This window comes from Saimiri boliviensis, chromosome 3 (genome assembly GCF_048565385.1).
Source record: "Saimiri boliviensis isolate mSaiBol1 chromosome 3, mSaiBol1.pri, whole genome shotgun sequence".
Taxonomy (NCBI): Eukaryota; Metazoa; Chordata; class Mammalia; order Primates; family Cebidae; genus Saimiri; species Saimiri boliviensis.
In genome coordinates this window covers 95,103,508-95,129,653 of record NC_133451.1, presented here as the reverse complement: position 1 = coordinate 95,129,653, position 26,146 = coordinate 95,103,508, and the positions used below count along the sequence as shown (strand labels likewise).

At 38.0% G+C, this 26,146-nt stretch overlaps 1 long non-coding RNA gene across 1 annotated transcript in view; it reads left to right on the top strand.

Moving 5' to 3' along the window:
• The window catches only part of LOC141584028 (uncharacterized), a 111,708-nt gene that overhangs the window by 38,086 nt on the left and 47,476 nt on the right, over nt 1-26,146 (top strand). Inside the window, exon 2 of the long non-coding RNA XR_012516902.1 lies at nt 7,733-7,869. This is a non-coding gene — a long non-coding RNA (uncharacterized LOC141584028). The remainder of the gene's footprint in view (nt 1-7,732; nt 7,870-26,146) is intronic.

Genomic DNA, 26,146 nt, shown 5'->3' with positions numbered 1-26,146 from the left:
AGAGCTCCTCAGTAGAGTAATGTGCAGCTGAAATGTGCAGTTGAGGGTCCACAGAGAGTCCCCACCAGGGCAATGCCTAGTGGAGCCATGGCCACTGCAGAGAGTTCTCACTAGGATAAAGCCTGGTGGAGCCCTGGGAACAAGACTGCCACCAAGACCTCAGAGCTGTGAAGTCACCAGCAGTGTACAACATCTACCTGGAGTCAGGCACTGGTCTCCAACCCAAAGGAGCAGCCATGTGGGCTACAACCAACAAAGCCATAGGAGTGCCACTGCCTGAAGCCTTGAGGGCCCGAACCCTGCTCCAGTGTGTCCAGGAGGCAGTGAGTGAACTCAAAAGAGATTATTCTCCAACTCTAAGATATAACGTCTGTCCTACTGGGTTTTGGATTTGCTTGAGGCCTGTTATTCTTTCCTTTTTGTCTATTTCTCCCTTTTGGAATGGGAATGTTTGCCTTAATCCTTTACCACCATTATGTAGACTGCAGGTTTTGCTGGACCACATTAGGATTTTGGGCCTATGAGGATGGAGCGAGTGTATTTTGCATGTGAACAACAACAACAAAAAAAGAATTTTGGGGACTGGGGTGAAATACTATGGCTTAAATGTTCCTCAGATTTCATGTGTTGGAAACTTAATTTTCAATGTATGATTTTCAATGTGTATTTTTTCTTTGAAAATTACCCTGTTTCAGGTATTTCATTATAAGCAACATAAAAGAGACTAAGACATGCTGCATTTGAGTTTGTGACTAAAATTTAAACTGACTTTACTTCCTATTAACACTTGTGAGATGTGGTCAAAGGAACTTGGGAAAGCAGAACTTTACTTCAACTCCAATTCCCCACCCCTAAATTCAGTCTTCCTCATGTAACAGGGCTATGAAGCTAGTTTAATAATTATTTTTAAAAGAAATATGTCAATTTTATGTCAAGATTTTTTTCGACTTTTGCAAACAATTTAGTAACTGTATTACAATATTTATAATATAATCTTGCTCTTCTGGCTATGCTAGCTCCTTTTATTTTTCCTCCCCCAGGGCCTGGGAGAAATTTTCCTTTTACTTATTTAAAATTTTCTGGTCTAAACTGATTTACAAGACTATTCATTGTCTTGCTACACAATCTTATATTTAGATGCAACTGTTGATGTTATCCCAGTTCTTCTTCTTCTTTTTTTTAAGATGGGGTCTTGGTTTGTTGCCCAGGCTGGAGTGCAGTGGCCCTATCATAGCTCACTGTAGCCTCCCGGGGTCAAGTGATTCTCCCACTTCAGTCCCTGCCTGCTACCCTCCCCCAATTAGCTGGGACTACAGGCATGTGCACCACCATGCCTGGCTAATTTTTGTTTTGTCTTAGAGATAGAGTTTTGCCATATTGGCCAGGTTGATCTTGAACTCCTAGAGTCAAATGATCTCCCCTGCTGGGCCGCCCAAAGTGCTGGTAGAATTCAGCTGTGAACCCATCTGGACCTGGGCTTTTTTGGTTGGTAAGCTATTAATTGCTGCCTCAACTTCAGCCCTTATTATTGGTCTATTCAGGGTTTTGACTTCCTGGTTTAGGTTTGTAAGAATCCAAGTCCAGGAATTTATCCATTTCTTTCAGGTTTACTGGTTTATGTACATAGAGTTGTTTGCAGTAATTTCCGATGGTAGTTTGTATTTCTGTGGAATCAGTGATGATATCCCCTTTATTGTTTTTTATTGCATGTATTTGATTCTTCTCTCTTTTCTTTTTTATTAATCTGGCTAGTGGTCTATTTTGTTGATCTTTTCAAAAAAAAAAAAACAGCTCCTGGATTTATTAATTTTTTGAAGGGTTTTTTGTGTCTCTATCTCCTTCAGTTCTGCTCTGATCTTAATTATTTCTTGTCTTCTGCTAGCTTTTGAGTTTTTTGATCTTGCTCCTCTGGCTCTTTCAATTTTGATGATAGGGTGTCAATTTTGGATCTTTCCTTGCTTCTCATGTGGGCATTTATTGCTATAAATTTTCCTCTAGACACTGCTTTAAATGTGTCCCAGAGATTCTGGTATGCTTTGTTTTCATTCTTGCTGGTTTTGAAGAACATCTTTATTTCTGCCTTCATTTCATTGTTTATTCAGTCAATATTCAAGAGCCAGTTGTTCACTTTCCATGAAGTTGTGCAGTTCTGAGATGGTTTCTTAATCATGAGTTCTAATTTGATTACACTGTGGTCTGAGAGACTGTTATGATTTCCGTTCTTTTGCATTTGCTGAGTGATTTACTTCCAATTATGTGCTCAGTTTTAGAGTAGGTATGATGTGGTGCTGAGAAGAATGTATATTCTGTGGATTTTGGGTGTAGAATTCTGTAAATTTCTATTAGGTTTTCTTGGTTCAGATTTGAGTCCTGTGTATCTTTGTTATTTTTCTGTCTCGTTGATCTGTCTAATATTGACAGTGGAGTGTCTGAGTCTCCCACTATTATTGTGTAGTAGTCTAAGTCTCTTTGTAGTTCGTTAAGAACTTGGTTTGTGTATCTGGGTGCTCCTGTATTGGATGCATATATATTTAGCATCCTTAGCTCTTCTTGTTACATTGATCCTTTCGCCATTATGTAATGCCCTTCTTTGTCTCTTTTGATCTTTGTTGGTTTAAAGTTTATTTTATCAGAGACTAGGATTGCAACCCCTGCTTTTTTTTTTGCTCTCCATTTGCTTGGTAAATCTTCCTCCATCCCTTTATTTTAGGCCTATGTGTCTCCTTGCATGTGAGATGGGTTTCCTGAATACAGCACACCAATGGGTTTTGACTTTTTATCCAGTTTGCCAGTCTGCATCTTTTGTTTTCAGCATTTAGGCCATTTACATTTACAGTTAATATTGTTATGTGTGAGCCGGGCGCGGTGGCTCAAGCCTGTAATCCCAGCACTTTGGGAGGCCAAGGCAGGTGGATCACGAGGTCAAGAGATCGAGACCATCCTGGTCAACATGGTGAAACCCTGTCTCTACTAAAAATACAAAACATTAGCTGGGCATGGTGGCACATGCCTGTAGTCCCAGCTACTCAGGAGGCTGAGGCAGGAGAATTGCCTGAACCCAGGAGGCGGAGGTTGCGGTGAGCCGAGATCGCCATTGCACGCCAGCTTGGGTAACAAGAGCAAAACTCTGTCTCAAAAAAAAAAAAAAAATTGTTATGTGTAAATTTGGTCCTGCCATTTTGATGCTAGCTGGTTGTTTTGCCCGTTAGTGGATGCAGTATCTTCATTGTGTTGATGCTCTTTACCATTTGTTACATTTTTGGAGTGGCTGGTACTGGTTGTTCCTTTCTACATTTAGTGCTTCTTTCAGAAGCTCTTGTAAGGCAGGCCTGGTGGTGATGAAATCTCTGAGCAATTGCTTGTTCATAAAGGATTTTATTTCTCCTTCGCTTATGAAGCTTAGTTTGGCTGGATATGAAATTCTAGGTTGAAAGTTCTTCTTTTAAGGATGTTGAATATTGGTCCCCACTCTCTTCTGGCATGTAGGGTTTCTGTGGAGAGATCCACTGTGAGTCTGATGGGTTTCCCTTTGTGGGTAATCCAACCTTTCTTTCTGGCTACCCTTAGCATTTTTCCTTCATTTCAACCCTGGTGAATCTGACGATTATGTGCCTTGGTGTTGCTCTTCTTGAGGGATATCTTTGTGGTGTTCTCTGTATTTCCTGGACTTGAATATTGGCCTAACTTGTTGGGTTGGGGAAGTTCTCCTGTGTAATATCCTGAAGAGTGTGTTCCAGCTTGGATTCATTCTCTCCGTCACATTCAGGTATACCTATCAAACGTAGATTAGATCATTTCTCATAATCCCATGTTTCTTCGAGGCTTTGTTCAATTCTTTTTACCCTTTTTTCTCTAATCTTGCCTTCTCATTTTATTTCATTGAGTTTATCTTTAGTCTCTGATATCCTTTCTTCTGCTTGGTCGATTCGGCTATTGAAACCTGTGTATACTTTGCGAAGTTCTTGCGCTGTGTTTTTCAGCTCCATCAATTCATTTATATTCTTCTCTAAGCTGTTTATTCTCGTTAGCATTTCATCAAACCTTTTTTCATGGTTATTAGTTTCTTTCCATTGGGTTAGAATGTGTTCTTTTAGCTCAGAGAAGTTTGTCATTATCCACTTTCTGAATCCTGTTTCAGTCAATTCATCAGACTTATTCTCCATCCTTACCCTTGCTGGTAAGGAGTTGTGACCCCTTAGGGGAGGAGAGGCTTCTGGTTTTGGGTGTTTTCATCCTTTTTGCACTGGTTTCTTCCCATCTTTGCAGATTCATCTACCTGTGGTCTTTTTAGTTGATGAGTTTCGGATGGGGTCTCTGAGTGAACATCCTTTTTGTTGATGATGAAGTTATTTCTTTCTGTTTTTTAGTTTTCCTTCTAACAGTCAGGCTCCCTTGGCCGTTATCCATTCGAGACCCTGCTTGCCTCGGGATCACCTGTGGTGGCTGCAGAACAGTAAGCATTGCTTCCAGTTTCTTCTTGCGTTATCTTTGTCTGAGAAGGATACCTGCCAGATGTCAGCCTGAGCTCTCCTTTATGAGGTGTCTCTTTGGATATTCAGAGTTTGGGGAGCTGCTTGAGGAGACAGTCTGTCCCTTATAGGAGCTCAAGTGCTGAGCTGGGAGCTCCGTTGCTCCTTTCAGAGCTGCTGGGCAGGTACATTTAAGTCTGCTGTGGTGGAACTCATAACTGCTTTTTTTCCCCTGATGTTCTGTCCTTGGAAGGTAGGCCTTTATAAGTTCCTGACTAGCTGCTGCCTTTTTCAGAGATGCCCTGCCCAGCGAGGGGTTAGCCTAGTCACGGTCTGCCAGCAGAGGCATTGCTGAGCTGCCATGGGCTCTGCCCTGCTGCTATGTGAACTTTCTTGCGGTTTTGTTTATAGAGGTATAGTTAGAACTGCCTCGGTAATGGCGTCTGCCTCAGTAGTGGCGAACTGCCTCTGTAATGGTGAACTGCCTTCGTAATGGCAGGCAGATTGCCTCAGTAATGGTGGACTGCCTTGGTAATGGCAGACTGCCTTGGTAGTGGTGGACTGCCTCAGTAATGGCAGACACCCTTCCCCTCACCGAGCTGTATTGTTCTGGGTCTGGTTGTGCTTGCTGTGAAACTCACAATCCAGAGTGTTTCAGATTGCTGGTCTTTGTGGGGGCAGGTCCTGCAGAGCCAGATCTCTTTTTTTAGCCCTCTTTTTTTCAGTTGAATGGGTGACTCTGTCTCCCAGGCATTCCAGGTGCCAGTTGAAATGGTCACCCAGATTTGTGTGAGTTTTTGTGTGAGGACCCACTGCACCAGCTGTCCATGCTGGAGACTTGTGGTGCTTTTCTGCCTGGGAATCTTTTGGTCTGTGGGCAGTAAAAATTTGTTTGGAAATGTGGTGATCACTCACCCTCTGCATTCTCACTGGGAACTGCACTCCAGAGCTGTTCCTATTCAGCCATACTGGATTGCTGCTCCCTGGTGGATTTCTTTTTAAGTAGTTTGGGTCACAAACTTACACATATTCTTTCCTGGAAAAGAATATGTGACAATTAACAGGTCTATTCTTCAGAATTTTGAGTCATACCAAGCCACACGTGAGTGATTGTTCATCTTTTAGTTTACTCTAGATGAATAATTCACAATATTTTTAAAAATGAAGACATTACCCCAGAATAAATTTTGGTCTCTGAAGTTTTGATATTTGTTCTAATAATAAAAACAGTGTACTGATGATGAGGTAGAATTTTATAGAAAAATAAGAATAGTAGGGCTTTTAATGTATATAATCTCAAGTCTTAAGAGTGTATCTCAACAGGATAAATACAGATCAACTTAAAAAAAAAACCTAAAAAAAGGATTTCTTTTGTCTAATATGTCCTAATTCACAATTTAAAAACAGTGATTCATATGGTGAATATATTTCTGAGTAGAAACATAGGTAAAGAGACTGATTAATGATAAGGCAGGAAGCCTTTAAAACTGAACATTGAGCCAGATGTAGGTGACAGGGGAATGGAGGCAGCAAATGACATTGCCATGTGTGTACCTATGCAACAATCCTGTATGATCTGCACATGTACCCCAGAACCTAAAGTACAATAATAATAAAAAAAAAAACCTGAACATTGAGCAGGGCTATGGCAACTAGAATAATCACATTCATTGTGATTCTTATTCTTAGTCTGAACTGTTACTCAGAAAGGGCTACTTCATTCCTGATTGTTTGTCTGCCAGGTTCATCTGCTATGATTTCTCAGACATTTATGGCTGTTATATTTGTAATTTTCCTATGACAAAAGTATGAGAAGCAGAGATTGCACTGTTGTTGGTTAGTGAAATAACAGCTGCCTTAGAGCAAATCTTTCTCAGTAGTGGGAATGGTTTAAAAAAAGGAAATAAATATTTACTGAGTTTTCATACTCTGTAGTTGGCACCATACCAAACCCTTAGCAAATATAATGTGTGAAGGAAATTGTTTATGGAGACAGTTCTGGAACTACACTTTAGTCATATGCATCTCAATTACAATCTAGGCTGTCCTTTGTATTTCTCTCTCTGTTCTTTGAGGATGCAGATAACTTCTGTATGTTCCCACTATAGAATATTTTTTTAAAACTTTTAGGCTCGGGGTATATGTGCAAGTTTGTTATATAGATAAATTATGGGTTACAGGAGTTTGATGTACAGATTATTTCATCACCCAGGTAATAAACATAGTACTTGATCCTTACCCTCCTCTCACTCTCCACCCTCAAGTAGGCCCCAGTGTCTATTGTTTCTTTCTTTGTGTCTATTTTTTACGGCTCTGGAGTAGTCCATGATGTATATGTACCACATTTTGTTTAACCAATCCACTACTGATGGGCACGTAGGTTGATTTCTTGTCTTTGCCCTTGTGAATAGTGCAATGATTAACATATGTGTGCATCTGTCTTTATGGTAGAACAATTTATTTAATACATTCCTTTGGTTATATACTCAATACTGCGATTGCTGGGTCAAATGACAATTCTGTTTTAAGTTATTTGAGAAATTGTCAAACTGCTTTCCACAATGTCCAAACCAATTTACATTCCCACCAAGAGTGTATAAGCATTCCCTTTTTAATGCATCCTCACTAGCATCTGTTATTTTTTGACTTTTTATCAATAGCCATTTTGACTAGTGTGTGATAATATCTCATTGTGGTTTTGATTTGCATGTCTGTAATGATTAGTGATGTTGAGCATTTTTTCCTATGCTTGTTGATCACACATATATCTTTTGAAAATGTCTGTTCATGTCCTTTGCTCACTTTTAAAAACGGGTTTTTTTTTGTTGTTGTTTTTGCTTAAGTTCTTTATAGATTCTGGATATTAGATCTTTGTCAGATGCATACTTTGCAAATATTTTCTCCCATTCTGATTCTGTAGTTTGTCTGTTTATTCTGTTGATAATTTCTTTTGCTGTTCAGAAGCACTTTATTTTAATTAGATCCCATTTATCAATTTTTGTTTTTGTTGCAATTGCTTTGGCGTCTTCATCACGAAACCTTTGCCAGATCCTATATCCAGAATAGTGTTTTATAGTTTATTTTCCAGGGTGTTTATAGTTTTAGGTGTTATATATAAGTCTATAATCCATCTTGAGTTAATTTTTGTATATGGCTATCCAAGTTTTAAGATTTAATAGAACACCACTGACACCAGATTTATTTTGCTTTCAAGTATAAAATTGTGGTATAATATTGTCCCAATGTCTTTTTAATCTAAACAGACTCCTGCCACCTTATGCTTGTCACCAACCCTTCTCCTCCAAATCTGATAGACCAGACTCCTGAGAACCTGTGCTTTAATGACAAAACTCACGCAAGCTGCAATGAATGCTGCCACCTCCTGGCATCTTTTGAAAAGGTAAAATCTAGTAAGTAAAGAGTTGGTTCAGATACTCTTCGCGAATATACTACTTGAGCATGGCCCTTCATGTACTTGTTCCTTCTTCTCACTTAGACTTAGCCAGTTTCGGGGGAGCAAAATTATCTTGAGTAGGTTGTCTGTTCTCTTAGTAGGTCTAACCTGATAGAATTTTGAAAGTTTCTGGTGATTCTGTTTGGACATTTAATATGTTGCAGGGCAGTAGTTGATGCTCATGAGGAAAAAAAAGGATGACCTCTTTCATTAATGTACTTTTTCCTACTATTTTTACTACACATACAAATTTGAGACAGAAGCCATGACATTCACCTGGAGCACTTGGCCATACGAAGTCAAAATTAGGTGAAACATTTCTTGCCACATTACTACATATTTGCTTTAATTTTAATTGAAATGACCCACTAACATTTGCGGTAAGGCAGCTAGCTGCTAGTAAACTGTGCCATGCATATGAAAACCTTTAAAATTCTATTACTACTTTATATAAAATAGAGCAATGCTGATTCATTGGATTAATTGTCAATTATTTTTAAAGTGTAAACAATCTGAATTGAGGCATTCTTGAACATGTTACATCAAGAAAAACTTAACACAAGAAGCATGATTGATACATTTTGAATTGTGAATGACAAAAATTCTTGTAATCCATGTGCTTATTGTGCTCTTGAAAGAACAGTCAAAAGTAGATTGATCACTGGTAGTTTTATTTTTGTTTTTGAGACTGGGTCTCACTCTATCAACCAGGCTGGAGTGCAGTGGTGTCATCTTGGCTCACTGTAGCCTCTACATTCTGGTCTTTGGTGATCCTCCCACCTCAGCCTCTTGAGTAGCAGGGACCACAGGCGCATGGCACCATGTTGGCTGATTTTTGTATTTTTTTGTAGACATGCAGCTTTGCCATGTTGCCCAGGCTAAACTCGAACTCCTCAGCTCAAGTGATCTGCTCACCTCAACCTCCCAAGGGTACTTTTTGCTTTAGCTTTTGTTGAATGTCTAGTACCCACCATAAGTCCTAGAACATTGAATGAACAATTAATTCCTAGTTCTTTTATTGGGAAAGATGCCTGATTGTTCAGATTAATTTAGGATATGGTGTTTAAACTTAACAGTGGATATAACCTTTATGATAAGCAAATGTGTACTCTTTGTATGTTGCTGGTCACAGTGTGATTCGTGGGTCAGCAGCACTGGCATCACCAAGAACCTTGTGAGATATACTGAATCTCAGGCTCTACCCCAGACCTACTGAATCAGAATCTGCCTTTTAATAAGATTCCCAGGTGATTGATATGCACATTAAGTCTCGGAAGTATGGCTTTAAAACACTTAAGCTGCCATTATTATTTCCATTTTCCATGTAGTTATAGAATTTATTGTCCCATAGATTTATTTTCCTAAATAAAATTATTCTGTGACCAGACTTCCCACTACTTTCTGACTGAGTCTATGTAAAATAAATTTTTCACATCTTTGTTTCCTTCTTTCTCTTCTAAGATTGCTCAGGCTTAGAAACTGTGAATTCTGGCCAGGCGTGGTGGCTCACACCTGTAATCCCAACACTTTGGGAGGCTGAGATGGGTGGATCGCGAGGTCAGGAGTTCAAGATGAGCCTGGCCAACATGATGAAATCCCAACTCTACCAAAAATACAAAAATGTACTGAGCATGGCAGCTCACATCTGTGATCCCAGCTACTTGGGAGGCTGAGGGAGGATAATCGCTTGAACCTGGGTGACAGAGGTTGCACTGAGCCAAGATTGGACCACTGCACTCCAGCCTGGGGACCAGAGCAAGACTCCACCTCTGGGAAAAAAAAAAGAAAAAAAGAAAAAAAGAAAGAAACTTTGAATTCCTACTCCTAAGCTGTGAAGCAGGGGTCTTTTTTTTTTTTAGTTGAAGTTTCACTCTTATTGCCCAGGCTGGAGTGCAGTGGTACAATCAGCCTCCTGGGTTCAAGCAAGCCTTCTGCCTCAGCCTTCTATGTAGCTGGGATTACAAGTGCCCACCACTATACCCAGCTTATTTTGCATTTTTAATAGAAACAGGGTTTCATCACGTTGGCCATATGGGGTTTCATCATGTTGGCCAGGCTGGTCTCGAACTCCTGACCTCAGGTGATCCATCCATCTCAGCCTCCCAAAGGGCATGGTGGCTTTTTATAAATAATACTCCTTTCTAGGGCTTCTTGATTAAAAACTTTGTAAATGATTGAAACAGTGGTCGGCTATGCATTACTGCTTTATACAGTTTTCTTCTTTAAAACTATGCTTGTCAGGGTGCAGATTCAGCACTTAAGGGAAGACTTCCTGCCACAAAATATTTGTAACTGCTCCTGAAAGAGAAAGCAATTATGACAAGTCAATTAGGTCTTAAAGCAAAACCAAAAAGCGTTTTACTGAGATCACCCGTGTGTAAATTTATGAAAGGGGTTGAATCACTTGCTTTTCCCTTAATTGTTATTAACTCAACAGCATTTTTTTTATTAGAACATTTTGGCTGTTTTTAACTTGCATAAAGTTATTAAGATTTTTTAGTACAGAAAAGCACTTAAAGTGGTTGTTAATTATTCTACTCATCATAACGAGATGCTTATCTAAAGTAGGTATTTTCAAAGTCAGCTCCGGCATCCAAAGCACTGGGCTTGTATGGTGTGTGTACCAGCTGTTGGGGAGCTGCAGATATGCCTGGGGCCAGGCCTTTCTTTGTGTGAGGAGAGCCCCATAGATAGGCCTTGAGGCTACTGGCAAGAGAAAGAAAGTGCATTTGGAAAAGTTAAACTGCCAACACATGTGCAGCTTCCATATTGGTACTTTTCACTCTTTGTAGAAATCGTTTACTAGAAGGTTGTAAAGGGTCGTGGAAAAGCCTGGGACGTTTGACTCAGACAGACTCAGATTCTGTGACATCACGGGTACCCTCAGAACTCCAATATTTTTTTTCTTTTAATAGTGATAGTTTTGAACTTTGGCATTTTTATTATCTTGTGGTTATTATTTGTGGTATATTTATTTACTGGCTTATTATTTTCTTTCCTTATAAAACTATAACTAGTGAGGACAAGTGACTTGTTGATAGTTTTGTTGGTCTATATGCCTGTGTCTTGCATACTGCCTTGCATGTAATAAGTACTCAGTGTAGATGAGTATATAAATGAAACAGTGTTTAGGTGTGTACTAATAGTTCAGGCACTACATGTTAATTCTTTCCCATGGTATCCTTGTAATGTAACAATAATTAACACTTACTGTTCTAGACAATGTTCTAGATTTTCAGTGCTTTACATTTATTAATTCATCTGATGCTTGAAAGTAGGCATTACTATTATAATTTTCATTTGCAGATGAGGCAACTGAGGAACAAAAAAGGTGAAATAAGTTGTTCAAGTTAAGCTAGATTTTGAACCAGTTGATTTGGCTTCAAAATCGATGTTCTTAACTACCCATATAGAGTGGTTCATCAGTTTTCCATTTTGTGGATAAGAAAGTCAAGATTTAAATAGATTCTCCATAATCATACTTTTGTAAGTTGGCAAAGCAGGTAATTGGGCCTGGGATACCCATGTACAGGCTAGAATTCTTTCTATGATATCACAGTTCTAGATATTTCGTTATGATATCAGAAACATAGATTTCCAAGAAGAGCCAATGTGTGTCTCCATTGCCAAAAAGGTCAAGAAGATTCAACATGAGAGGTATAGTAAAAACAAAACGTCCCTGAACTTCCACAAGGATTTTTTACATATAAGCCTCTAATATTCTTTGTGGTTCCAGTCAACACATCTTAAGAAAAATGTGTAAAGATGTTAACAAAAGTCCAACAATTACATGGAAAAGGGATGGCAGAGTTGCTGTGTAAGGGCATATTAGCAAATAAGTGTGCTTCCACTTAGGAAGACAAGGACTGATAATAAATTTGAACTTGCCTGACATCTAAAAGTGACAAAATATGTAACTGGCTTTCAAAATAATCCCTAAGTACCAATGAAGCTTAAAGTATTTAAGTTTTTATAGTTTAGGGTAAATACAAAGTTTTAGAGGTTGGATTGTAAACTAATGGAAGTTCCTAGAGCAGTTGGAATGAATTTATGAATGTGTTTGTAAGGTTTTAGATAAGTAAATGGAAACATATCACTAATGTGTCATTGTGGAAATTTTGGCTTTATTGTTTGTTTCCTTTTTTAAAGAATTATATTTTTTATAGAGATAGGGGTCTCACTGTATTGTCTACTCTGGTCTTGAACTTCTGAGCTCAAGGGATCCTCCTACCTTGGCCTCCCAAAGAGCTGGGATCACAAGCCTGAGCCATCATGCCCAGCCTATTGTTTGTTTTTTGTCCTCGAGATAGACATCTAAGAGCTTGATGTCTGGAATCAAAGGGTTTCAGTTTAAATCTTAGCTCTGCCCCTTACTTGTTATGTGGCCTCGGGCAAAGTTCTTAACTCCTCAGTTTCTTCATCTATGCAATGGGATATGGATCTTCACTTCATAGGTTTAGAGAGAATTAATTGCATTAATTTTAAGTGAAATTTATTACTTTTTAAACACATGATAATCCTTAAAAAAGAGACCAGCGTATTGCTAGGGCTCAATGAAGGTTGGCTGTCGGCTGGGCACGGTGGCTCATGCCTGTAATCCTAGCACTTTGGGAGGCCAAGGTGGGTGGATCACCTGAGGTCAGGAGTTCAAGACCAGCCTGGCCATCATGGTGAAACCCCATCTTTTATAAATTAAAAAAAAAATAAATAAAGGTTGGCTGTTATCATTAGGTATTGTGAATGCATAGGATGGCATGAACTGCCTGCCCTTTGTCCAAGTTAGTAGTTCTTTGTTATAGGAAAATAATGCAGAGGTATTTCAGTAAAAGAACAGGGAAATATTGTTCTCCATACCATGGGCACTTCATTGTGGAATCCTCTAGTGATATGTTCAAATTATCTGTGTGGATAAACGGCATTGTTACAACTGTTTCCAATTGTTTGCCTTTTCTAAAAGAAAACTGGAAAATGTTGTACCTGGCAAAGATAGTGAGAACTCTCTTATTAAACCTTCATCTTCTATGCTGCTTCAATTTGATTATGTAGAAGCCACTTGGGAAGGAAGCTGAATGAAGAAAATGACTAGGTAAATACCTAGTGAATGCTTCAAAGACTGGGCAGAAAAATAAACCATAACTGAGGAGTTACCTTGCTCCTAATTCAGTCAGTTAGAAACAAACAAACAAACATGTAGACTACTAATACCAGGAAACTAATTCTTTTGCATGTAGCAGTCGTCTAGATTTTACTGGAATAATTGGTTAGAAAGTAGAAACCGTTTTATGTAAAATAAATTCCAGTGTCTACTTCAGACAACAAAGAGAACAAGAATGCCTGACCTCTGTTAGAGAGGCCGCTTCGCCAAAAAAACCTCAAAAGCACTGTGAGTTTAATGAGGAAAACATCCAATTTTCTTGATAAAACAAAAGAACTGGATGATTGTGCTTAGACCTTTTCTTTTCTGAATGATTGAAGAATTCTGTATACTTACACATATTAAGAATTGGTGAAAAGAAGCTTTGAAAAGTTGGAGAAACTCATACTTTCGTGTATCAGGGTTGTAAGAAGGCTCAATTCTTTCAAAGAGCCATTGATACTGTGTAACAAAAACTATAAAAATACTCCATACACGTACACTGAATTGTATTGCTAGAGTTTTAATCAAACAATTTTTCTCTCTCTCAACAAAGACTCCCTCCTTGACCAAACTTTAGGTATGCTTTTGAGTCCACTTCTCAACTAGCTCTCGCCTTGGCTTTCTGTGTGCCTGTCCTGTCTTTTCGTAGCCCAGTTCAGTAAAAATTTGTGCTCTCCCCCTGTTCCGCTGACATTGGATCACCCTTGATATTTGACGAAGTTCATCCCCTACCTTCGATTTACAAGTCCTTGGCCACCTTTATCAAGAATCCTGTTAGGTCAGTTTAGCAAGAATCCTCCTGCCCTGATGTCTCCTCTTAGTAATTTTCCATTCACTGATCCCCTCACTCTGTTCCTTGGTTATAAATAGTCTTGAATAAAGGCTTCCTTACTGTCTTAACAAGTACCAGAAAAATTACATATGTGTGTATGTGTGTGCGTGTGTGTGTGTGTGTTTGTAATACATATATGCATATATTAGAGAACTAAAAGTGCAGGCTCAATATTTAGTAGGAGGAGATTGACTAAATGAATTAAAAATTATAATCTTTGAAAGAGTATGCTGTCATTAATAGTCATCAACAATAGTATGCTGTGATCAACATTCATAGAATGCCATTCTCTATACTGTACTAAGTGCTTTACGTGCTGGGCCTCAGAAGGAGCTGAAAGCTACCAGGGCCCTAAAGCAGCAGTACTCTCCATCTTAAGTCATTTGCTTCATTTTTCTCTTCAGCAGTGGCTTCCTCTGCTCCTCAGATCTCATGGCAGATAACATGGCTGCTACATGTTATAATTGAGGAGTAGACCTTTCTCCTTTTGTCTCCAGAAAGGAGCAGTATTGAAGGTGTAGAGGCCAAGGTGAGACTCTTCCTTTGCCCTCTGAAGGTTTGCTGAACAATCAACTGATGAAAGGCAGATTAATAGGAGAAATGACATCCAAGTGTATGAGTGTACGCAGGAGAAAAACCCAATGGGTAACTGGGGAGGGAAATGGAAAAGTGTGGATGATTTTAGGAGGATAGTAACTGATTTTTAGGGGAATTCAAGGGGCTTAGAGAACATATAATGGCCTGGAACAAAGTCAGTTTGTTCTGAAGAGCATGCAATGGTTTGTGACAAGTCTGTCCAGGTTTGTTGACAGACTTCAGCTTTTCTTCTTGTGATATGAATTGGGTTCATAAAAACTCAAGGAAGAAAACAGAGGTAATTGTTTCCTTTATTGTCCGGTCTAGACTTCAGGCAGATAGGGATCTTCAGAGAACAACTTCACCTTGTGCTTTGAGAGAGTTGGAGGATCGAGTGAAAGAAGGTAGGGGAAAGGTCAAAGAAACCTTAAGGCTGTTTCTTCGGTTCAGCATGTCAAAGTGCCATGTTTCGGTTTCTGAACCCCAACAGAGGAAACAATTCCATCCTTCTTCCTATTCCTGTGGCATGTTCCTCCTCATAGAAGGAGGACTGGTTTATCTTACTGGTTATATCAAGCAATACACTGTGATTTGCTAAGCAGCGGTGAGGTCATGGCTTCAGAACGTGGGTGGCTCAGTCCCATGTCTCTCTTGTCTTTTGTTAATTCGTGGACCTGTATGGCCACTTGTCCTTCGCCTCCTGGTGGCAACTAGACTAGATCAAAGATGGTCTCTGGTAAGCTCAGTTTAGTTTCTAAGCCCGATAATAGATTAGTAGATCAATAAAACCTGCCTTGTGGGCCCAGATAAATTATTTTTTGAGAAGAATTAATTTCAGGCAAGGTCTTCATTTCAGGAGAGACCTCAGCCCAAAGTTGTGTGCCCTAACATGAGTTAACGAAGCTCTTAGTTTGGGGATTATTTGATTTTGCCTGGCCTGTATTGCTTGGTTTGTACTTTGCTCTGTAAACAGAACAAAGGCACTCATCCTTTCTCAGGTGTTAGGATACTGCAAAGGGAAGGAGGCAGTGGTGTGCTAGCAGATTGGCTGTCTCAAGGAAAAAAGACTGGATTTGTAACAATTGCTGGTTTTTCTAACTTAGACACTCTCACCATGGTCTATTTCCAACTCCCAATGGTTTGACAACTGCTCTTGGATGAAGTTCCTCAGTGTCTGACCGTCAGCTCTCTGTGCTCTGGAAAAGTTGCAAAGCAAGTCATTAAGCTTCATCCACGTCCAGTTGACATTGAGGTCAACTTTCCCTCGATCCATTTCCCAACCCCTGGGGAAAGTTCTGAATGGCCCACCTTATCTGTTAGGCTTCTTTCCCTAGTTTTATCAGGTATGACCAGGGAACCATGACTCCATAGTAGAAGCATGGTTGTTGGGAGTCTGTGGTTACAGATCAGAGGCAAATTTAGGGGTTGATATGTGCTGAAATAACATCCTAGGCTTAGGTCGAGTCTCTCCAAAGCAGAGCCTGAGCCAAAGACTTATTATGTACAGGAAGTTTGCTTAGAAACATGTTTCTGGAAAGCAGAAGTGCCGAACCAAGAGGAAAGGAGAGACAAAATAAAGATGCATTATTAAGTTCTACAAATCTTGTACCTCTGTCAATATGAGTTACTAAAAGAGTAATCTCCTCAAATATTGTCTATTAAGAAGTGAGCTGGGAGTTGCCAGGAGTCTTCACTGGAGCTGGAGAACAAATCCAGTGCAGATAAAGGTAGAGCTAAGAGAGGTGCACAAACCAATCCCGGTGACATCACTTGAATCTCTGGATTGAGATATGCTCTATGTACCATTCCCCCTTCTCCAATTTTGTCATGTGAACCAGTCCATTTCTTTGTTGTTTAAGCCAGTTTGAATCATGTTTTTTGTCACTTGCAAACAGAAAGTTCCAACTGCTATGCCACCACAATAAAAAGCTCACATTGTATTCTGGCTGTTAGTGTCTTCTCCAATAGATTGCCACCTCCTTGAGTTAAGGGCCTATGCATCTTATTCAGCTTTTATCCGCACCATCTAACAGAGCACCTGGCCTGTAGTAGAAGCTCAATGCATGTAGGATTGAAGGAATATGTTACATTAATTTGACACCTGTCATACTGATCATTTCTAGTCTCATAAATGTTTTCTTAAAAAGCTAAGTGGGTTAAACTTTTTTGTGGATGCAAGAAAAGAAGATACAAATTTGCAAGAAAATGTGATAAAATACATATATGCGGGGAATAAAAGAGGCTGCTTATATGAAAGAATTAACATTGTAAACATAGCAAGTCTCTTTAGATCATTTTAAATACAACTAAAATGTTAATAAAGGATAATTATAATTTACTCATTTAAACTGTACCTAATGTAATGACATTTTTTCTGATATTTTATTCCTAAGGGAAGAATTTCTATAAAATGAAGACCTAGCAAAGAGAAAATGCCATGATGTTGATAATCTTGTTCAGCCTAAAAGAGTTACCTTGAACAATTAAGAGCTTATTGATTGGAAACTCATAAAATGAAAGCTTAGTCATAACCTACTTCATACTTTTACGTTAAGCCTACACTACTTCTTCCTATTAATTGAAATCCTTTCAGAATGAGAATGTTTAAAATGGAAAGCTCAGGAAGTCAATAATGTAACTATCCATCATTCGATCTGCATTTTTTGCACATAGCTTGCTGAATGAGCACTTAAAGCAAACTTACTGTATTATCTTTAAGCTATATATAATCTTCCAAATTGAGCTGTGAAACCATTATCTGGGATTCTTACCATATAACTTTACTATTGGTGAGAAATTCATGCAAGTTGCAAGTGCTATTCAAATATATTTCTCTAGAACCCAACATTTAGAAAAACAGAATGCAGATTTAAAAAGAATAATATTATTGTTAATAATAAAAATGTTAAAATCTTAATATTTTTGGGTCTACAGTAAGTTTTAAGCAAGCTACAAACTCTATTTCCCTTCAGAACCCCAAATCCTGATATTCTTACTAAGCTAAAACATTAGCAGCTAATACATTTCAATCCTAAGTAACCCCCTGCCTTAGACTAATGGCAAGAATTAAAAAAAAAAATTTGTAGTCAAAATTCCAGATTCTGAATCAAAAGAAAAGAAAAAAGAAAAGTTCATCCTCCTTGCTTTTTAGTAGGATCCAGAAATCAGAAGCAAATTGAGTGTGATAGAGCATTTTATTCTTCTTTCTTACCAAAGGACTGACATGTCAGCATTGACTTTCCTCCAGGCTTGACAATGCCTGGGTTTCTCTGGGTGTATGTGTGGCTGTGTCTGTGTGTACAGACTGTACTGAAGACTGAGAAGATGATTTGCAGATAGATGTATTCCAGATGCGCACGAGATTGGAATGCATCAATCATGACTCTGCATTTCTGTAATATTTGTCTTTATTTGTAAATGTTCATGCTATATTTTCTTCTTACATGAACCTTTCTGAAGTAAAGTTTTATCTTGATTAATCTCCTTTAAAATCATTTATGTTAATTAGGGAAATTATTAAAATCTGAAAAAGCGTTAGTGCTATGATTCTGTAATATGAATTTGAGATTAGAACATTTTAAATTAACGAATCTGGAAAAAATGAAATATTTCACCTCCTCCGTAACAAAATTTTGTTGCAGGATTAGGTAGGTATCTGGTCAGATAGAGAAAAGGCAACTTTAAAATCTAAAGTCTTCTCTTGCTTTATTAAGAACGCTTCCTTATTTTATTTTCTTCCTCCCTCCCTTCGGCCCTTCCTTCCTGTCTCTCTCCTACCCTTCCTTCCTTTTATTTCTCTTCACTTTCATCTCCCCCACCCTCCTTACTCCCTTTCTTTGTGTCTCTCTCTCTTTTTTTTTTTTTTTTTTTTTTTTAAGATGATCTCAGTTTGGAATAAACATTCTTGCGAAATTGGCCAGAATTTTGCCAAGCTCAGTGTGTACATGTCAGCTGTTTTCTGGAAAATAATTGTACCATGTGACAATGTCTATTATTTTAATTAGTACTGAGGCATGCCTCCAAGATATTTCATCAGGTCAGTATTTCTTACACAGGCAATGGCTTTTTATTTCCTGATGTGCTGATAAAGCAGATAGATAACATTTTGTCATGTTCTATAGGAGAACAAAATAATTGCTATAATTAATAAGCTAGAACTCAAAGAAATAGTAAACCATTCCCCATGTATACAAAAGACTTTAAGGCCTGCAGCCTGAGGAAGCTGAAGTATTCAGATAACCTGAAGGAAATGTTAACCCAACTCTACAAGCGTGGGAAGGCCACTCTCTGGGGAAGGCCCTGGCATGTCTGGGGAGCTCAAAGTGCTTTGTCATATAATCTCTAAGATTTAGCCATAATATTCTGGGGTCCGTTGCATTTCCAGAATATTTGCATATGTTTGCATACTAAAATCAAGAAGTATTAATTTCAAGATCTGAAGAAAAGAGTCACTTTGTAAAATTGTATGGAGAATACACATTCAGAAATTCGTGAACCTGAAAATAAAAATGTGTTTGATAGTGATAGAGGTGGTGGAGTGGGGAACAGAAGCATTATTTCATTTTTCCACAGCTGTTCCCCAGTGTTACTATAGGCTGAACGAAAGATTAGAACAAGAAGAGTTCCTTTGAAAAGGAAAATATTTAATAATTATTATACTGTATCACACTGCAATGATGGGATTTGGGGATATAAGAAAACACACATTTGTATACTCTTTTTGTCTGTCTTCTGTGTGAGTAAAGGTGGTTAGTCAGTAAGTTTTATTTTGAGACTTCGTGGTGACTGGGAGGGCACACCCCTATGGGTAGATATGATCTCTGGTCAAGGGAGCGGTAATCCCTGAGGTCAGGCTCTCTGAGAAGAGGAGATTCTCAGCTAGAAACTGGACTAACATTGGTTAGAAGAAGAAATTCCCCTCTTAGAACTGGACTAACATTAGCTGGAAGAAGAAATTCCCCTGTTCTTCTGGGTCTTAATCTTTCAGTCTAAAAAATTCAGAGACATTGTGCTTGTGTTTATTAGAAGTGGTATGTTAGGTCATTTTTGTGTTGCTATAAATACCCGAGACCATAATTTATAAAGAAAAGAGGTTTTATAAAGAAAAGAGGATTAATTGGCTCATGGTTCTGCAGGCTGTACAAGCACGGCACCAGCATTTTGACTTGGCTTCTTGGGGGCCTCATGAAGCTTTGCAGGCACATTACATGGCGAGAGCACGAGCAAGGTGCGGGGAGGTGCCCTACACTTTTAAACAACCAGATCTTGTAAGAACTTACTATTTATCATAAGGAAACACCAAGACATGATGGATCTGCCCCCATGACCTAAGCACCTCCCAGCAGGCCCCACCTGCAACCTTGGTGATTACATTTCAACATAAGATTTGAGAAGAGCAAATATCTATCCCATATCTGGTGAGTTCTATGATAGTGTATGTCACTTGGATGCTAGAGCCTTGATTCAGCCAGGCTTAAAGGAGTGCAAATCATAATGTATAAGATATATTATCTATGTAAAAAATGACATTGCCATGTTTACACTCAGTATTTTTAAATGTCACATTTCCCTATTTGTCTGGTTCATCCCTCCATTCCTTAGTGTGGACAATAAGTTCAACATATATACATATATATTTTTTTAAGACAGGGTCTCCGTCTGTCACCCGGGCTGGAGTGCAGTGACATGATCACTGCTCACTGCAGCCTCAACCTCCTGGACTCAAGCAATCCTCCCACCTCAGCTTCCTGAGTAGCTGGGACCACAGTTGTGTGTCATCATTCCTGGCCAATTTCTTGTATTTTTTGTAGAGATGAGGTTTCACCATGTTTCCCAGATCTCAAACTCTTGAGCTCAAGCAAACCATATACCTCAGCCTCCCAGAGTGCTGAGATTACAGGCATGAGCCACCACCCCCAGCAGAAGTTCAATATTAATATAATAAATTGCCAGAGGACACCCTATCCCCTTTGCATTGCATGAGAAACCTAGGCCTTACCCTGAAACATGGGGGGAAGCTCCCATGAAGTCTGTATTGTTGCTATCACTTTTCATGGCCCAGGGTGGTCCCGCAGTCCATGCAAAGTGAGGAGGCATTGTCTGTGATTTCCTCTCTTGTGCTAAACCCAGCCACAGGGATTTCTGCTGAGGCTCCCAGGTCCACCACCAGGGCCTAGGCTTCAGTGGTACATTCTATATATGATGTTCTGCCACATCTAGAGGCCTATGTTTGAGTCTTTTTTTTTTTCCAGCTTTGTTGAGGTATAATTGACAAAAAAAATCATACAAACTTAGGGTATACAATATGATGCTTTGATACACTTATATATTGTGAAATGGTTACCACAATCAAGCTCATTAACATATTCATCACCGCACATAGTGACCATTTTGTGTGTGTGTGTATGTGTGTGTGTGTGGTGAGAACACTTAAGATCTCCTCTCTTGGCAAATTTCAAGTAGACAGTACATTATGGATAGTCACCATGCTATACTTTATATTTTCAGAATTTATTCATCCTCCATAATTGAACCTTTGTACCTTTGGCCAACATCTTCCTCTTTTGCCCATCCCCCACCCCCCAGCAACCACCACTCTATTCTCTACTTTCATGAAATCAACTTGTTTAGATTCCACATGAGTGTGATCATACAGTATTTTTCTTTCCGTGTCTACTTTATTTCACTTAGCATAATGTTCTCCAGGTGCATCCATGTTGTTACAAAAGGCAGAATTTCCTTCATCTTTTATGGCTGAATAATAGTGTTCCATTGCATATGATACCACATTTTCTTTATATATTTATGGGCACTTAGGTTGATTCTATATCTTAGCTATTGTGAATAATGTTGCAATGAACATGTGTGTGCAAAAGTCTTGAGATACTGATTTCATTTCCAGAGTATATATACCCAGAAGTGAGATTTTTGGATCATATGGTAGTTCTACTTTTAGTTTTTTGAGGAAACTCATACTGTTTTTCATAATAGCTGTACCATTTTACATTCCTATCAATGGTGCACAAAAATCCCATTTTTTCTAAATTCACCAAAATTTGTTATCTTTAGACTTTTCAATAATATACTTTTTTTTTGAGACAAATTTTCACTCTGTTGCCCAGGCTGGAGTGCAATGGTGCGATCTTAGCTCACTGCAACCGCTGCTTCCCAGGTTCAAGCAATTTTCCTGTCTCAGCCTCCTGAGTAGCTGGGATTGCAGGCACACACCACTGTGCCCAACTGATTTTTGTATTTTTAGTAGAGACAGGGTTTCACCATGTTGGCCAGGATGATCTCAATCTCCTGAATTTGTGATCCACTTGCCTCAGCCTTCCAAATGCTGGGATTACAGGCATGAGCCACTGTGCCAGGCTGATCATAGCCATTTTAATAGGTGTGAGATGTTATCTCATTATGGATTTGGTTTATATTTCTTTGATGATTAGTAATGCTGAGCATTGTTTTCATATACCTGTTGGCCATTTGTACTTCATTGAGAACCTGTTTATTCAGGTCCTTTGTCTATTTTCATTTTGTGGTTTTGTTTTTGTTTTTGCTCTGAGTTGTTTGAGTTTCTTACATATTTTGGATATTAAGCCCTTATCAGATGTATGATTTTCATTTATTTTCTCCCATTCAATACATTGTCTCTTCACTCTGTTGATTGTTTCTTTTGCTGTGCAGCAGCTTTTTAATGTAATCCCAACTCACTTGTCTATTTATGCTTTTGCCCATGCTTTTTTTCTTTTTTCTTTTTCCTTTTTTTGAGTCTGAGTTTTTGTTCTTGTTGCCCAGGCTGGAGTGCAATCGTGTGGTCTCAGCTCACTGCAAACTCCACCTCTGGGATTCTCCTGCCTCACCCTCCTAAATAGCTGGGATTACAGGTGTCCACCATCACACCTGGCTAATTTTTTTGTTTTTAGTAAAGATGGGGTTTCACCCTGTTGTCCAGGCTGGTCTCAAACTCCTGACCTCAGGTGATCGACCCGCCTTGGCCTCCCAAAGTGCTGGGATTACAAGTATAAACCACTGTACCTGGCTTTTGTTGCCCATGATTTTGAGGTCATAAAGTAAAAGAAATCATTGCCCAGACCAATGTAAAGAAGCTTTTCCCCATGTTTTCTTCTAGTAGTTTTATAGCTTTATCTTTAATCCATTTTGAGTTGATTTTTGTATATAGTGTGAGATAAGGGTGCAGTTTTATTCTTTTGCCTGTAGATATCCAGTTTTCCTGACATAATTTATTAAAGAGACTATCCTTTCACAAACATGTGCTTAGCACCTTTGTAGTTGGCCATAAATGCATGGATTTATTTCTATACTCTTTATTTTGTTCCATTGGTTTATATGTCTGCTTTTATGCTAGTACTATACTGTTTTGATTAATGAAAATTTGTAATATATTTTGAAGTTGGGAAATGTGATGACTCCAACTTTGTTCTTGCTCAAGATTGTATGGCTATTCAGGGATTTTTGTGATTTCATATGAATTTCAGAATTAATTTTTCTATTTATGTAAAAATACCATATTTTGATAGGGATTGCATTGAATCTGTAGATTGCTTTTGGTAGTGTGGACATTTTAACAATTTGGGTAGTGTGGACATTTTAATAATATTGATATTAACTTGGGATATCTTTCAATTTTTTTTGTTTCTTCTTGAATTTCTTTCATCAGTGATTTATAGTTTTCAGTGTGCAGATCTTTAACCTCTTTGGATGAATTTCTTCCCAAGTATTTTATTCTTTTTGTTGATGTTGTAAATGGGATTCTTTTAAACTTCTTTTTTGCTAGTTTTTTGTTAGGGTATAAAAATGCAACAAATTTTTGTATATTGACTTTGTATTCTGAAACTTTACTGAATTTGTTTATTATATTAGTTCTAATACTTTTTTTGGTAGTCTTTAGGGCTTTTTCTATATATGATCATATCATTTGCAAACAGACATAATTTTATGTGTATGTTTGTAATTTGGATGTTTTTGATTTATTTTTCTTGACCAATTGCTCTAGCTCTGATTTCCAGTACTACATTAAATATAAGAAGTCAGAGTGGGCACCCTTACCCTGTTCTTGATCTGTGAGGAAAAGCTTTCAGATTTCATCATTGAGTATAATGTTATTTGCAGGTTTGACATTTATGGTCTTCATTGTATTGAGGTACTTTCTTTTTCTGCCTAATATGTTGATAGTTTTAATGAAGAAAGGATGTTGTGTTTTGTCAAATATTTTTTCTGCATTTATTGAGATGATCATATGATTTTTGTTCTTCATTCTGTTAATGCGATGTATTGCATTTATTGATTTTCATATGTTGAATCATCTTTGCATGCCAGGGATAAATCCGACTTGATTGTGGTGTATGATCATTTTAATGTGCCATTTAATTAAGTTTGCTAGTATTATATTTGTTGAGGATTTTTGCATCTATATTAATCAGGGATATTGGCCTGTAATTTTTTTTAAATAATGTCATTGTCTGGCTTTGATACAGGGTGATGTTGGTCTCATAAAATGATTTTGGAAGTGTTGCCTCCTCTTTAATTTTTAGAAGAGTTTGAGAAGATTTGGCATTAATTCTTCTTTAAATGTTTAGTTGAATTTACTAGTGAAAGCATCAGGTATTGGGCTTTCCTTTGGTGGAACTTTTTTTTTTATTACTAATTCAATTTCCTTACTTGGTATTGGTCTGTTCAGATTTTCTATTCCTTCCTAATTCTCCCTTGGTAAGTTGTATGTTAAGAATAATCTATCCATTTCTTCTAGGTTATCCAATTTGCTGTTGTATAATTGTTCATAGTAGCCTCTTATAACCCTATGCCTTTCTTTGGTATTAATTGTAACGTCTCCTTTTTCACTTGTAATTTTATTTGAGTATTCTCTTTTTCTCTTGGTTAGCCTAGCTAAAGGTTTGTCAATTTTGTTTATCTTTTCAAAAAACAAACTCTTTGTTGATCTTTTCTGTTGTTCTTCTAGTCTCTATTTCATTCATTTCTGCTCTAATCTTTATTATTTCCTTCCTTCCTTTAGGTTTGCTTTATTTTTTGTTTTTGTTTTTTTCTCTAGTTCCTTGAGGTATAAAGTTAGATTGTCCGAGACCGTTCCTTTTTCTTAATGTCAGCATTTGTCACTATAAACTTCTCTCTTAGAACTACTTTTGCTGCATCGGATAAGTTTTGGTATGTTGCGTTGCCATTTTTGTTTGTGTCAAGGTATTTTTTTTTATTTCTTCTTTGACCCTTTCGTGGTTCAGGAATGTTATTTAATTTGGGGTGAAGTTGTGGTCACCATCTGTATGGGAGCTGGTGGGAACATGCAGCCTGGTCCTTCCTCTTTCTTGGAGGACTCACGTACTTGGGCTCAGCCATTTACCCCTCCAGCCATTATGACAGGCCCCTTTTAAAACAATTTAGCCTACTTTCCTCATGTACCTTCCCAAAGGCCTGATTTTCTACATGTGTGTGAGGAGAGGATTATTAGTGAGGATCAATTTTACACGTTTTAATTCCAAAGCACAAAAACGCTATTTCCTTGTCGTCTTCCACCCCTCAGTGCTATCTACAAGGGAATCAAATTCTATCAGGACTCAAGATTCCCAAGGTCTAGTTTTTCTTGTGAGGAATTAGAATCATTCCAGGGAAAGGACATGGTTTAATTTTCTCCCAGTGAGTACTCAAAAACCAAGGGAATAGTTAAATATTTTTACATGTTCATCATAAAAACTACCATGAAACTAGTTCTGATAGGACTAATGTAATTCTTTTTCTATCAAGCTATCTATAGTTATTACCTTTTATTTAGTTAAGTCTTACTTAAATATGCTGGTTCTGTTGTAGTTTTGCTTGTTTGTATTAAATGGAAGGTCTGTGTCCAAAAATGGGCTAGGATATTAAAGGTGAATAGGCATTCCTTCACTTTTTGTCTTAACCTATCTAGTAGAGGCGGATGTCAGAAGCAAGAGCCCTAAGGAGAAATTAATATGTTAGCTAGAAATGGGGCTTCATGCTCCTACTAACATTTTTATGTGTCTGGTGATCCTTTGATAGTCTGTAAGATCTGGATTTTGTTTCTATTAAGGGAAAGACAAATTTCTATACAAGAAGCCATGACTCTGTTGGATACTTATATACTATATAGCACTTACTGTTTGTAACTAGGAAAACCTCCTAAACAATGCATCTTGGATTTGTATTTCAGGTTGGCATAGAGCATTTCTTTCTGATTGCCATGATAAATTAGGAAGAGCCTTTAGCCTCAGAAGCAGGATGAAAGGGAGATAGAATAACAGTCATAGCCCTCTCCTGCCAACATTTCTTCTTTAGTCATTGAAGACAGTACTTAAATGAACCTAAGCTAACTAGTTGCATAAATTTTGCAGTGCTTTTTCTGCCTCTAAGTCTTTGCTTAGTAAAATATTTTTAATTAGTAAATTATATAGAATCAATACAGTTTGATCTTATTGTGCTAATCACAGGACTTTAGTAGAAGAAGAAAAAATTGGTGTGATTCTTTTGCCTAGGTAGGGCATGCTCATAAAGGAAGAAAGTAGTTATTTTAACATTTTGCTTCTATTTGGAAAATAAATGATGTTTAAAAGAATAAGCATTTCTCATACTTTTTAATGCAATTAGCCTATGTTACAAAGCATATTATTTTAAAAACTGTAAACTGTATTTTT